We start from the raw sequence: 14,753 nt of genomic DNA on the forward strand, positions 1-14,753 counted from the left end.
TTTTATTGGACGATAAGCAATACAATTCATGGTGTCTCAAATATTTTCAGGCAGTGGTTTATGACAGAAATGCTAAATAGAAATTTTCATCTTAGCAATGTTATCTCTAGCATATAGCAAAGAATGTAATCATCTGTGTTCTTAATTCAATACTTAAAGGCCATGAGAGTAAATGATTATAATAATAGATTTATATCAAGCATACATCAAATTGTTTGCAAATCCCAGTGAAGGATGTTTGATTTACTCAAAGCAAACCTACAGAATTTTAATTATTCCAGGGTACCTTCTGCACCTAAGACATTTGCAGTGTAATATATACTGTAACTTTCCTTGCAATGGGTAACACTTGAGGTATGACTCAGATGCTTACAGCTATACCACTGCTGTTTCCCATTGGTCTGATGAAACCTTCAGGCTTGCTTTGTTGTCCTCTATTTCCTGGCCCCTCTTGTATCTAGAAACGTACGTGAAGATCATGAAAAATTGAAATATATGGGTAGCCAGAAAACAAAAAGCATCATTTAAGTAATTTTTCATCTTTAGACTTGTCCTTTATATAAAAAAAGAACGGGTGAATTATACTAAATTACACAACTGAGTTACCTGCCAGACTTGGCTGTCATGCATAAAATGCCCTGTGATAGAAGCTTAGGTTGCTTTCTAATAGAAATGCATGTGCTAGAAATGAACATTTTATGCCTTGGTCATACGCTGTGTGAAAGTCAGTCCAATAAATAGGCATCACCTTATACTGTTTGTTTCTTCGTTAACCTTTATTTCTGTGCACTCATGTGAACTGGCGTGGCAACTGCTCTAGACTGTAGGAGAGAAATTGTAGAAAAATAATATCCTTTACTGAGTGAAATAACATGAGCCTGAACAAGTGGGAAGGTTTGGATCCTGGTTGTCAGATCTATAAAACAAACTGAGCAGCTGTCAAATGACCTAGGGGTAAGCAACACATTGAACCTTAAGGGAAATGTGAAGCAAAGTGATATGAATAGAGCTGCTGGCAAAGAGGACAAAGTACAAGCTCCAGCTGTTCTAATGATAAGAGCTTGGAGGAGAGCAGAATTTGGGAAGTAATCAATAAATATATATTTTATATTAAGCACAGGATTAGTAGACATTCTTTTTTTTTTTTTAATACCCGGACATGAGATCACTGACAGCCCCAGCTGCAAAAATTATGCTTCCGAAATCTCTCGATGTTGATTCCACGCAGAAAGATCTGAAAATCGGATCAACCCGCGTGCTAAACACAGCAGAAGCCCTTAGTAGACATTCAATGGTAAATGGATGTATCAATAATGTCTATTTTTTAGTCTAGTTATACCCTTGAGGATTAGGTAAAGAGGGTAACATCCTTCTTCACAATGTTTGCATAAAGTTATTGTTAGGGGAGGAGACAATAAATAAAGTCAAAGTTTAAAATTTTAAATTCCGAATGGGAGACACATAAGAACATAACAGCACTGAGGTGACGCTCTGCACATTGTCAAATCCAGCTGAAACTATTCTTGTTGTTAAAATAGGAAAGATAATAATCTGTTTCACTGCAGTGAGATAGTTTCCTGAAGCTTCTGAAGGCTTGAGTTTCTGTGAGTAGTGGGCAAATGTTTCACTTCTTGAGAAATATCATTCTAGTCTCTGACCAACAGTGTGAAATAGAGGAAGACATCTCTTCCCAGTTCGCTGCATTCTTACTCTGAAGTGGTCGTGTTACTTAGGAAAAATAATGTATATACAGTGGTACCTTGGTTTGCGAGCATAATTCGTTCCAGAAGCATGCTCGCAATCCAAAGTGCTCGAATGTGAAAGCAACTTTCCCCATAGGCCATAATGGCAACTCGGATGATTTGTTCCACTAACTGAATATCGGTAGGTACATCTCTCCGACCCAACACCAGAGCCGACACCCGACCCGACCTTCGAGCCGACCCGACACCCAACCCTGGGAACCGGCTTTGTTGCTCCCCCGAGGCCACCGGCGCTGCTCCCTCCCTTCGTGATCGCCTCCTCCTCCCCACTGTCCAGCCCTGTCCTTACCCGTGCACCGCCGATGTTGAAAGTGACTCATGAGAATCTCGGAGAGCCCAGCAGAGAACCAGTGGCAGGTACTTTCAATGCCGGCGACGCACGGGTAAGGTTGGGGCCGGTCAGTGGGGGGAGGAGGCGATCTCGAAGTGAGGGAGCAGCGCCGGTGGCCTCGGGGGAGCAATAAAGCCGGTTCCCGGGGTCGGGATGGGGGCTTGCAAATTGAGTCAATGCTCGGTTTGTGAGTTACAGTTTACTTGAGTGTTTTGCTCGTCTTGCAAAACACTCGCAAACCGTGTTACTCGCAAACCGAGGTTTGACTGTACTTGAAAGTATGGTATGGCTTTATGGTATGGCCACATCTTGAATACTGTGTGCAATTCTGGTCACCGTATGTTATGTTATGCTAATCAGGTTTTCTATTTCGCCTTTACCTTTCAGTTCAAGGTCGGATTATATTAGAGGAGGTTGGGTAAGTTACCCAGGAAGGTACAATGGACAGATTGGCACAGACATTCAATAGGGTTGCTAATACAGTTAGATCAGTACAACTGTTATTACAGTTAGGTCAAAGTTCCAAATACATAGTTACAAGTACAAGTAGGTCATTGTTGGCTCATCATTATGTCCCGGGAATTGCATTAGACAGTTCAGAATTGGGGATTTTATAATTACCATTTCAGTTACTTCAGGGATGGTTCCCTGTCTTTAAGAGAGATGGCCTACTGGAGGGGGAGGGAAGGAGAGAGAGATGCCAGACCATGGAAGGGAAGGAGGAGGGAGAACAAACTGCCTGAATCCCTATGGCAGGATCTGTCTATGGCAGTGTTAAAGTCCAAGTTAAAAGCTCCCCTCTTTGAGACTGCTTTAAACTCTGTCCTAATTCTTCTCACCTTGGGCCCTGCATCCCCAGTCCTTTATGACATATCTGTCTGTCCCAAGTTAGATTGTAAGCTCTTCCAAGCAGGGACTGCCTATTTAATGTCAAAATGTACAGCACTGCATAAGCCCTTCAGTGCTATAGAAGTGTTAAATAGTAGTAATAGTATTAGTAGTAGAGAGAGCGATTCCAGAGTGAGGAAGAAGGAAGGGAAGGAGATGAAATAGATAACAGCAAAAGGGGGAAAAGAAAAGAGAGAGATGGACTACTGGAGAGGGAGGGAAGGAGAGATAAATGGCAGACCAGGGAAGGGAAGGAGGAGAGAGAGTGAAATTGCATACAATAATGTATCTTCTTAGACATTTTTACAAATTAGTTTGTCTTTCTATATGTACATGACTGGCAGATAGCCTGTGAGATATACAGGGAGTTGACTCCCTCGAAAGAATTGGAAAACCACCTGCTAAGTAAGAAATCATGTTTATCTGCTGAGAAAATGGCTATGTTGGGTCGCTCTTCTTTCTGTTGAATAGCATGATTGGGAATCAGGTTGACTCTGTGATGTCCTTTGCAAACCATGCTGTGAGATGTGGAATTAAAAGCAGCCAGTATTCTCGCTGCTAGAGAGGACATTTGTTCTTTCTCCGCCAGCTTCAATATTGATATTTAGCTGCTCCAAAGGGGCACAAGAATCCAGCTGCTTAACATTAAACTTTCTGTCAAGAAAGATTTGAAAAGTCTCATGATGTCTGTTTTCCTCTGTCTTTTCATTTCTCCCTGCTAAAAAAACCATGGCCCATTTAACCCAAGCATCACAGAAAGCAGTAAAGGCCTGGTGCAGCAGAAAATCTACAGTTAAACAATAGGCCATTAAAGAGATTGTTGATGGTATTTAAAGTGTAGCTAAAATTGAAATTAGTTCAGCATTTGCATTTACTTTTCTCAAAGCACAGGGTATTTTTTTTTGTTTACTAAAATACACAGAATGAGATTGTTTTAATATGCACACAATCTAGATGCTGTCACAGTCACTGGAAAATATGAGAAATTACAGTATTAATGTACAATGTTTACAGCAATAAAATGATGAGGAAAAAAGCTTTTGAATTTGAAATTTGGTATGAAATATATTAAAAAGTATATTTTTTTCTGTGAGCTGCCCTGAACAGTCTCCAACTGTCAGTCATCAGCACTGGCAGGAAAAGGCCGTGTTTAATGCAGCTCTGCCGCAGTTTGTGCTTTGATGTTTAAAGCAAGCTGCAGATGGCCTCAGGACTGTTGTTACAAGCACTTTTTAAAAAATATTTTCATTATCTGTGGTAGCTGAGCTTTGTTATTTTTCTCATTTCTTAGGCTCTTTGTTTATTTCCACTTTGTAATTTGAGTATTATAGGTTTCTTGTTAATTAAATTCCTTCTCAGTTGAGATTAGTACCATACCCTTATCAAGACTGACACCTAGCAAACGATTACTTATGGATGATAATATTTTTCACATTTGTGTGTTATATGGCAGCTGATTTTTATAAGGTTTTTTAAATGAAGGATGGGTCCTTGTGACTACTTTATTCTGGGATTTTTAATTTGCTGTTAGTTTTTTATGTGTCTGAGGTTGGTACCATATAGCCTCTAGTAAGATGTACTGTATTTGTCTTTATAATTTTATACCTTTATATTTATGTTTATTGGAAGCTTCTATATTACTATTAATTACTGGGGAGTCAATTCAGAGCAGTTTTCATGAGCTTCAGTAATGGTGTTACAATAAATGAGCTTCAGTAAAGGTGTTACAATATATGAGTTCAATATACGTATGCATATCTTACCTATTTATACCATGTATGTACATATACAGTAAAACCTTGGATCGCAAGTAACTTGGTTTGCAAGTGTTTTGCAAGACAAGCAAAACATCTTATTAAATTTAACTTGATATCCAAGCAAGGTCTTGCAATACAAGTACATACAGTATACACACATCACAACTGAGCCTATGGTTCTTCTCTTTCTGACACTGCAAGAGAATAGTGACTGTTCTAAATGAGCAAAGTCTTGCAATACGAGTACATACAGTATACACGCGACACATCATCACAACTCAGCCGATGGTTCTTCTCTCTCTGATGCTCTGGGAGTGTAGTGACTGTTCTAAATAAGTGAGGTCTTGCAATACAAGTACGTATAGTATTTTGTATTAAAGTTTTTGGGTTGTGGAACAAATCGTCTGAGTTTCAATTATTTCCTATAGGGAAATTCGCTTTGATGTACGAGTGCTTTGGATTACAAGCATGCTTCTGGAACGAATTATGCTCGCAAACCAAGGTTTGATTGTACTATTATTAAAGTTTATCTATATCATATATTCATCTTTCTTTGTATTATATATCATATCTCATGATCATATTATATATCATATCTCATGATCATATTATATATTGTATCTCATGATCATATATCATGATCATATATCATCTTTCTTGTTCTAAGTGGGTAGTAGCCTGCTGTTTCCTTCCCCTAATTGTATCTCTAATTGTTAAAGTGTTCTGTGAAGAGTATCATCTTTATCCCTTTTTTGAACTTTTTGTTGTCCTTTTCTAGCTGGAGTTGAAGTATTAATGATTTTTCAGGTATTTGTAACAAGTATTTTATTATAAAGGTACTTTCATGGGTACTGTGGTAAGTCAGGCCCCATTTTGAGACAGGTATTTTGTTTATTTATTTAATGATTTATAGCCCGCTTCATTCACAATTCTGCACAGATTGCATAAGGACATTAAAGGCACATTAAACTTCCCTCTCTGTCCAAAATGGGCTCACAATCTAAGCTACAGTGCCTGAGGAAGAAAGAATATGAAATTTATAATATAGAGTATAGCATATAAAATAAATAAATAAAAACGGAATGGCAAATAAAATATCAAAAATACATTTCAATCTATGGGCTCCTTTTACTAAGCTGCAATAGCGTTTTTAGCGCATGCAAAACCCACGCTACAGGGCTAGAGCTAACACCAGCTCAATGCTGGTGCTAAGGTCTAGCACAAGCAGCAATTCAGCGTGTGCTAAAACCGCTATCGCAGCTTAGTAAAAGGAGCCCTATAAAAATAAATCAAAACGTCAGTTCAGTCCAAAAGTGCACCACATCCATCTCCACTCCGTGAAAGGCTGACAAATCAATGTCGGAGGCAGCTCCATCAGACAGGGCCACGCGCAACACAGCGGCAGGCAGATAGAAGGTTTTCCGTTAACGGCCTGACAAGGAAAGAACCACCAAAAGGAATGGTGACTTTCTTCTGATTCAGACCAGGTAAAAACAAACGAAAGCAACTAAAATAATGGAATAAAAAAATAACTGAATAAAAGGAAGCTAAAATAATAAAAAAACAAACAAAAGGGTAAGAGGCTCCTCGACCCATGACCTAGCCAGGTGCCATCTTGAGTTGTATCCTGAATAAAAATAGAGATTAAGACAAAAATGAAATATAACTTAACAACTTTGAACTTATTGGTTCAAATACTAACATTAGCTCATATAGATTATTGTAATAAATGATGAGGAGATGGGTTCAAGGAAGAAAAAGAAAAAGCATCCAGAGCTTTAAAGTATGGGGCAACCAAACTTCTTTTTATTCATGGACCTGATGGCAAAACTCCTGCCCACTTCACTGGTTTCACTTCATAGTGTGTGTTCTTTTGGATTGCATTTCAAATGTATGACTTAAATTGGTTGAACCCTCACACAGGCGTTTATGCCGAAACATAGCTCGTGTCAGGTTCATGAATAAAAAGAAGTTTGGTTGTTCCACACTTCCACACTGCTGCCCATCTAATATATAAGGTTCCAAAATTTGAAAGAGCCACTCCACTACTTGTAAAATGACATTGTGTTCTTTTACATATTGGATACTAGTGGACAGACCCTCCGTAAATTACCCACTGGTGAGCCACGTGCTATATAAATCAAGTCTGACAAAAGCTTTCATACTAAGCCACTTATTGGTGGAATCAGTTGCCACATGAAATTAGATGCACTCCATGTTGTAAAATATTTAAGAACTGATTGAGCAAGTATTTATTTTGGAAATTAATAGTAAATGCCATCTGATAATGAAGAAAGTTAAATGCAGATTTGTAATCCATGGAGTACTGGCTTGTTTTATTGATATATAAGCTGTTCTGAACTGATAAGACTAGCACATGCCAAAAATAACTAATTTTTTTTTCAAGATGGCACCTGGCTAGATCATGCATTGTGGTGCCTCCTTTTCCTATTTGTCTTATTTTTGTTTATTTTATTAAAGTAAAACTTTTTTGTTCAGTTGTTTTTTACTTATTTTGCCTTCCTGGTTTTCAACCTGGTTTTATTTATCTGGAGCTTAAATTTGTTTTTTTTAATTTTATTTATCTATTCCTCCTGTTTGACCATTGGCTCTGGCCCAACAGTCGTAGGTCTCTTATCTGCTGCAGTTGGGGAGATTGGCTCTGTCGAGAGAGGCTGGCTATGAAGCCATGTGACTTTTTTTCCACCAGCGGCAGTAGGGCACTGATATCCGTATGGATCCCTCTCATGTCGGCGGAGCTGCGATGCACCTGATGGCCATGCCTGATGGCTCCCTCACTCCAGGGCCTGGAGATGGTCGTGTGCCACTCCCCAGAAGCCTGGGACCGAGGACGGTTGCCGGAGTCTGTGTGGCTGGTTGGTGCCAGCGGATCCTGCCTGAGTGACATGCGGTGGGTTGATGCCAACATTGGGGGACCTTCCTTGGCTTGCCTTTTCTTCTTGGACTGTTGCCTTCAGCTGCTGGGCCCCTCTCTGGCCTCTGGCTCTCTATGGCCTTGGTGAAATCACCCTCCTATTTCAGACTGCTGGGGGAGGTGCGTATCTTCAGCTGCTTTTGCTCACAGCCATCAATTTGCCCTCCTCTGGCAGGTGCAGTCTCAGCAAAAGCACATGAAGCAAGTGAAGATTTGCCTTAAACCAGCCCTTGTCCATTTGGTGCATTTGAGTAATTGTTTGGAGTGAAGCTTGGATCTTTATCAACTGGTCTTTATTTTATTTGTTTTACTTATTTTATTTAGCTTGTTTTTATTTCTGTTAAGTTCTATTTAATTTCATTGTCTTAATTTCTATTTTATTTTTCATGGATATGTACATATATAATATTTTTTTCATGCTCTTTATTTTCCTTGGCACTTTAGCTTAGAATGTGAGCCTGTTCGGGACAGAGAGGGAAGTTTCTAAGTGCCTTAAGACAATGTAATTTATGTAAATTATCTGCTTAGGTTTAAGCGGAATAGAAATGTTAAAAATAAATAAATGTAATGTCCTCAGTGAGGTAATTTAAGCATCTTTGACTTGTGTTTTACTTTGAGTGAACCAAAAGAAGTAGGTAAAGCCACCCCACGCAAGCAAAGCCAACCCCCAATAAATGGGGTGTGGGACAGTACACATCAACCCGAAGGATAACCATATGTATAAAGTCCTTGGTCTTCGTGACCCAATTGCAAATCAACACATATATATAAAATGTAAATCAATATAAAATATCATGTATTCATTTCCATTTTATATTTATGTGTTGATTTGCAATTTTATGAAATAAATTTGGTCCTTCGGGTAGATGTGTTCCTTCCCATTCCCCATTTTTTTGGTTGTGTTTTACTTTGACAGTTTAGTTTGTACACTTTAGGGTGGACACACCTCTTAAATGTTCCTTCCTCATCCCCTTTCTGTTCTTTCCCCCTTTCCCTTCCCTTTCCCCTCTCATTCTCCCTTTTTCCTTCTTCCTTCTCCCTTTTTCCTTTATTTTTTTCAGGTTTTGTGGTTTGTAATTAATTGTCTTTTCTTCGCGAGTTAATTTTTCTTTTTTTCTTTACTGTTTTCTTATGTAGATCGTGCAAATGTGATTGTCTAGAATCAAGAGAATGATGCAATTGTTCCTGACATAGGTTTAGTGCTGAAATGTTGGGCCATTGATTATTATGTAACAACATTTTATTTTTCTGTGTTCCAGGGTAAAGTGCTCTATCTTAATTGCCTATATCACAAAAGTATAGAAAATAGCTATCATTCTCCTCAAACTTTGCTTTTATGACTAGGACATTGATATTTTGAAATTTACCTTTTTTGCAGAACATTCCAGATTGATTCTAAGTTGAGTATATTAGGGGGCCCTTTTACTAAGATGTAAACATCCGGTAGATGCATTATGCTATGCATATGGACAATTTATCAAGTCAAGAGGAAAAAATACTCCACAGAAGCATCTGCTAAGATATGCAATGCCTACAAGGCATATTTTGGCATGCCTGTTGGGGATCAAGACAAACCTTGGGCATCTCAGTTCACATATGAGCTTTGCCAAAAAATTCTGGAAGGTATGACAATTTGTTCCTCACTAGGATGGTATAATTTTCTGCTATTAAATTTCTTAGAAAGTTTAGGCCCCCCCCTCTTTTATCAAGCTGTGTTAGGGTTTTTAATCACCTACCACTGTGATAAAAGCTCCAACGCTCATAGAATGCCTATGAGCATTGGGGCTTTAACTGCAGTGGCCAGTGATAAAAAAAACTCTAATGTAGCTTGATAAAAGGGGTCCTTAATTTTTTTAAATATTTAACAAATTTTCAATGTTATTTGAAAATATATCATATATGAATGTTATGAGAATCTCGTACAGATTAGTCATAGGTGAAATAAATTTATTGTTTTCACTACCACAATTTAATGTTCTTCTACAGGATGGTACAGAGGAGAAAAGAAAACCATGAAGTTTGCTATCCTAAGAATTTGGCGGGAACCCACTGACCACTCCTGCATGGTTGACCCTTCCAAATGTCAAACTGGCAAGCATGCATCTACAATTACATATCCAGACATTCCTTCACCATTGCCTCATTGCCCTGCGCTCCCCATACCTACTCCCCCAGAGAGAGAGAGAGAGAGGGAGAGAGAGCAGCTGTTTTCAGAAGAAAGCAGCAAGGTAGAGAGTGAAGGAGACGTTTTAGATACAATTTACAATATCAGTGGTGCAGCTGATGAGAGAAACCCATACTATACAAATCAAAAAGACCTCAATGACTAGTTCAGAGATCTTGGTCTCATTAAGTCCAATGCTGAGCTTTTGATGTCTAGGCTCAAGCAGTGGAACTTGTTGGATCAGTGTGCAAGTCAGAACAGAGGAAGCATCACCAAGCTTTTACCACCTTCTTTACCTATCAAGATGGGCTTTGCTTCTGCCACAATGTGACTAGTCTGTTTGAAGCAATTGTATTTACTTGTAACCCAAAAGAGTGGCATCTCTTTATTGAAAGCTCATTCAGGAGCATCAAAGCAATACTTCTCCATAATAGGAACAAGTACCCATCTCTTACACTCAAAAGGATTATATTACAACAACATCAAGACCTTACTAAGCGCCTGGAAGTATGATGAGTATGGCTGGGATATCATCAAGTACTTCAAAATAGTGTCATTCCTAAAGGGTATACAAGGCAGTTTTGGATAGCAAAGACACAAAGACACACTATCAAAGACGGGATTCTAAACAGCAAACTGAGTTCTCTGTGAGGAGAAAACATCAAATGGGAACCACTGGTGGACCCCTAGAAGGTGCTGATGTCACAACTGCACATCAAATTGGGCTTAATGAAACAATTCATCAGAGCTCTAGATACAAGTAAGGAGTCAGCAGCCTTCAAGTATCTTCAAGACATCTTTCCTAATCTGTATGAGGCAAAGCTGGTGTCTTTGTCAGACCACAGTTAGAGAAGATCCTGCAAATAATTTTCCAAGATAACTAGAAAGGAGAAAGCTGTTTGGAACAGCTTTGTTGCAGTAGTTCATGGCTTCCTGAGCAACCACAAGGCTAAAAACCATGTAGAATAGGTTGAGAATCAGGTGGACTGTAGGGTATTTCTCAATGTCCATGTCCTTGATGCTCATCTTGAGACATTCAAGGAGAACATGGGAGCATACCCAGAGGAGCAAGATGAGCACTTCCACTAGGATATGCTGGACTTTGATCACTGCTATCAAGAACAATTTAATGAGAACATGATGGGAGACTACATCTGGGGGATGATTCATGAAAGTGACTTACAATATAAATGCAAATCTAAAAAAACTACTCACTTCTAAATCTGTTGTGGTCATCTTTGTATAACCAATATAAATACATGTTAATTGTGATTCATATGTTGTTTTTTATGACTTTATAAGAATGAAAAGATGAAAATTTGGTATTTTCATGTTTTAAAAAGAGAAATTGCAAAATGTGACCATCCTGGTCACAAAAGCAAAGTTTTATGGAAATAACAGACATTTTCTATACTTTTTAGACATCACAAACCAGAATTTACTTCCTATCTCCAGATGATGGTGTGGACTGAATTAAATTGCCCAGCCAGAGTCACTAACATGGACCATTAGATCTGAGCACCAGCTAAATCTTCTGCATATGTCCCATTCTAATTTTCTTAAATTTGCTCTCACCTCTGCTCTCTTCAGGGATTGTTTGTCAGTCAGTGCTCAGTGAGGTGCCTCATAATACAGAGCTTGTATTGACATGCTTGTCAATCAATAAGTTTAATAGCTGGCAGCAGTAGAGCGGAGGTGGAAAGTGTGATGAACATCAGCATGGGGTACAAAAAAAAAAAGAATAAAAATAAATGAATGCAGCCTGAACCCAATACTCACACTAGGCTACAGTGTCTCTAGCAGTATGATGAAGACTGTCAAAGAGAAAGAGGAATGCATCTTATCCTATCTCTGGGAAAGGAGGAGGGATGCAAATAAATAAATACATGAATAGATCAAATAATAGACACATGCATCAGATTTGAAATTTGAGCTAGATTATCAATAGTAATGTCCCAACTAATAACAGTCTTCCATTTCTAGACTGTTTTTTTTCGATATCTCAAGGCAATTGATAACATTTGGCCAAGTATGATTATTCTCTGCTATGAAGAACTGATTCTGTAATGGGTTCCTAAAGCAACAAAAGGTAAAGGCCTTAATTACTAAAATGTTCTAGCACAGTGCCCAGATACCATACACAGTGCCCAGATACCATATAGAATAGGCTCTCAGGGCCAGATTCTATAAACGTCTCCTAACTCGGTAGGCACCTAGAAAAGTGGCACTAACAGCATGGCATAAGAATTGCCATACTGAGACAGACTGAAGGCCCATCAAGCCCAGTATCCTGTTTCCAACCCTGGCCAATCCAGGTCCCAAGTACCTAGCAAGATCCCAAGTAGTAAAACAGAATTTATGCTGCTTATCCTAGGAATAAGCAGTGAATTTTTCCTAGCCATCTCAATAATGACCCTTGGACTTATAGGAAATTATCCAAATCTTTTAAAACCCTGCTAGGCTAACTGATTTCACCATATTCTCCAGCAATGAATTCCAGAGTTTAATTACATTTTGTGTGAAAAAATATTTTCTCATGCTTGTTTTAAATCTACTACTTAGGGCTCCTTTCACTAAGCTGCGCTTCTGTGCTCCTATTTTCCCCATTTCTAATATCTCCCCTATGCATCTGCTATTGCCCCCCCTGTATCCATATACCATCCCCATGGCATGTCCCCTTTATGTCTCTGTCCCTATGCCCCATGCACATAATTTCCCTTCTTTCTGTTACCTTCCTGTGTCCAGATTTCCCCTTTCTTCCTCTTCCATACCAATGTGTCTCTTCTTTTCAATCCCATCTAGCTTTTTCCCCTCTTTCTTCCCCCCCCCCCCTGCTTCTAGTATCTGGCTCACCTGCCTGTCCTTCCCTTTCCTGCTGTGGGTTTTTCTTTCCGTCTTCATCCCCTTGGCCCAGAATCCTTTTCCTTTTCACTCCCTCCTTCCAGTTTGAACCGGGAACACGAGCGATCGCACGGTCCCCGCAGCCACCACCCGCCTGCCCAATCGATCCTAGTGTTTAGCCAGCTCTCTCCCTTCTCCTCACCTTAGTTTGTAGATTTTCTTTTTCGGCGACCTGCACGCTTTCCCAAAGAGCCGCGCACGCGCGGCTGCTCAGTGTTCAATCTTCTGCTCTGCTGCAACTTCCTGTTTTTCCCATTGCGTCAGAGCAGAAGATCGAAACTGAGCAGCAGCGGGTGCGCGGCTCTTTGATAGTATGCGGGTCGCCAAAAATGAAAGCCTACAAACTAAGGTGAGGAGAAGGGAGAGAGCTGGCTAAACACTAGGATCGATTGGGCAGGCGGGTGGTGGCTGCGGGGACCACGCGATCCTTCATGCCTCACTGCGGGGACAAGACCATTCACCGCTCCACGGGGTGGTGAATGGCCTTGTCCCCGTCCCCGCAGCGACTGCTATTTTTCATTTCCCGTTTCGGCGGGTTACCCGCTGCTAAACGCGGTGGCCACGGGTAAACCACCATCGTGTCATTCTCTACTCAGACTCCCAGCCTGCCGCTGCTCATTAGCTTTCAAGCAGGCTATATTCATGAGCTATCTCATTGGCTCAAAAGCCTCCTACTCCTCCCTATGGTTCTTTGTCAATTTTATAATTTCATAATCAAATAATTAATTTTATAATTTTTAATTTAGTAATAAATCATTTTATTATTTTTAAATAAGTTTTTATATTAAAAAAACTTCCTCAGAGCTAAACACTATATTCCAGACTTACTTTCTTAAACTGGAGGGGGCCTAACAGAGGAACTCGGGAGTGACCATAAAATCACTTCCCGCTAGTGTGTTAGAACTGCGATCGGATGAGTGCTAGCATAAAATGTGCACAAAAACCTTAAGCTACACCAGTTCAAGGGATCATCAACATTCCACACTCTTGCTCAAAAACAGCAAATCTGTTAAGCCCATCTGCCAAAAGTCAACGATGGCCTGCCAGCGTTTCGCTATGCTGCATCAGGGCAATAAGACTGCATATCGGCACTTAACTCTGTGCTCAAAAGGCTAATTAATTATTTGATTATGAAATTATAAAATTGACAAAGAACCATAGGAAGGAGGAGGAGGTTTTTGAGCCAAAGAGATAGCTCATGAATATAGCCTGCTTGAAAGCTAATGAGCAGAGGCAGGCTGGGAGTCTGAGGCTCTTTCCTCCTTTCCTTATGGTATCCTTTGAACTGAATATTACATGATACCATCACACTATATTGAAAGTTAATTCCTTTTACTTAGGGAACAGTTGAATATATCCCCTAGGTGTTTGGAGTATTGAATTGTTGGTTTCCTTGGGGTTGTGTGATTGTGGAGTGTTTCACTTGGTAATTAGAACCCTACTATTTACCCTTCTCGATTGAGAATATTGACCATTTAAACCCACTCTCTGTTTTCTGTCTTTCAACCAGTTCTTAATTCATAAAAGGACATTACCTCCTATCCCTTGACTTTCTAATTTTCTCAGAAATTTTTCATGAAGTACTTTCTCAAATGCCTTTTGAAAATCCAAGCCATTTGTAGAATGCCTAAATTGACTTAGTTGCTGGAAGGGATCATAATCTTAGGTATCAGTATATTAAACCAGTGTTTTCTTGGCCTAATATACCGTACCCTAAGGTAGATGCCTACCGGTGCCTAACTCAATCCATGCCCAGACTCTGCTCCTAACCGTGCCTACTTTCCATGTAAGTGCCTTGATGTAGATGCCTCCCACATGGTGGTAGGCTCCTATTAAGCTAAGTGCTTACTGGCTAATTCGTTTTTTTAATTGTTTTTAATCGGTTTTTAATGGTGCTTTAAATTAGCACCAATTAAGCCAATTAAAAAAAATTAAGTTAGGTGCCTAAATTGGCAGGCACCACCAATTTAGATGCCTACCTTCAGATGCTGTCTATAGAATCAAAGCCTCGTTG

General features: G+C 39.6%; 1 pseudogene; it reads right to left on the minus strand.

Annotated features, from left to right (window-relative positions):
* Positions 1–1,153: 1,153 nt before the first annotated feature.
* On the minus strand, positions 1,154–1,282 carry LOC117360181 (annotated as a pseudogene).
* Positions 1,283–14,753: the final 13,471 nt, after the last annotated feature.

This window comes from Geotrypetes seraphini, chromosome 4, assembly GCF_902459505.1.
Source record: "Geotrypetes seraphini chromosome 4, aGeoSer1.1, whole genome shotgun sequence".
NCBI lineage: Eukaryota > Metazoa > Chordata > Amphibia > Gymnophiona > Dermophiidae > Geotrypetes > Geotrypetes seraphini.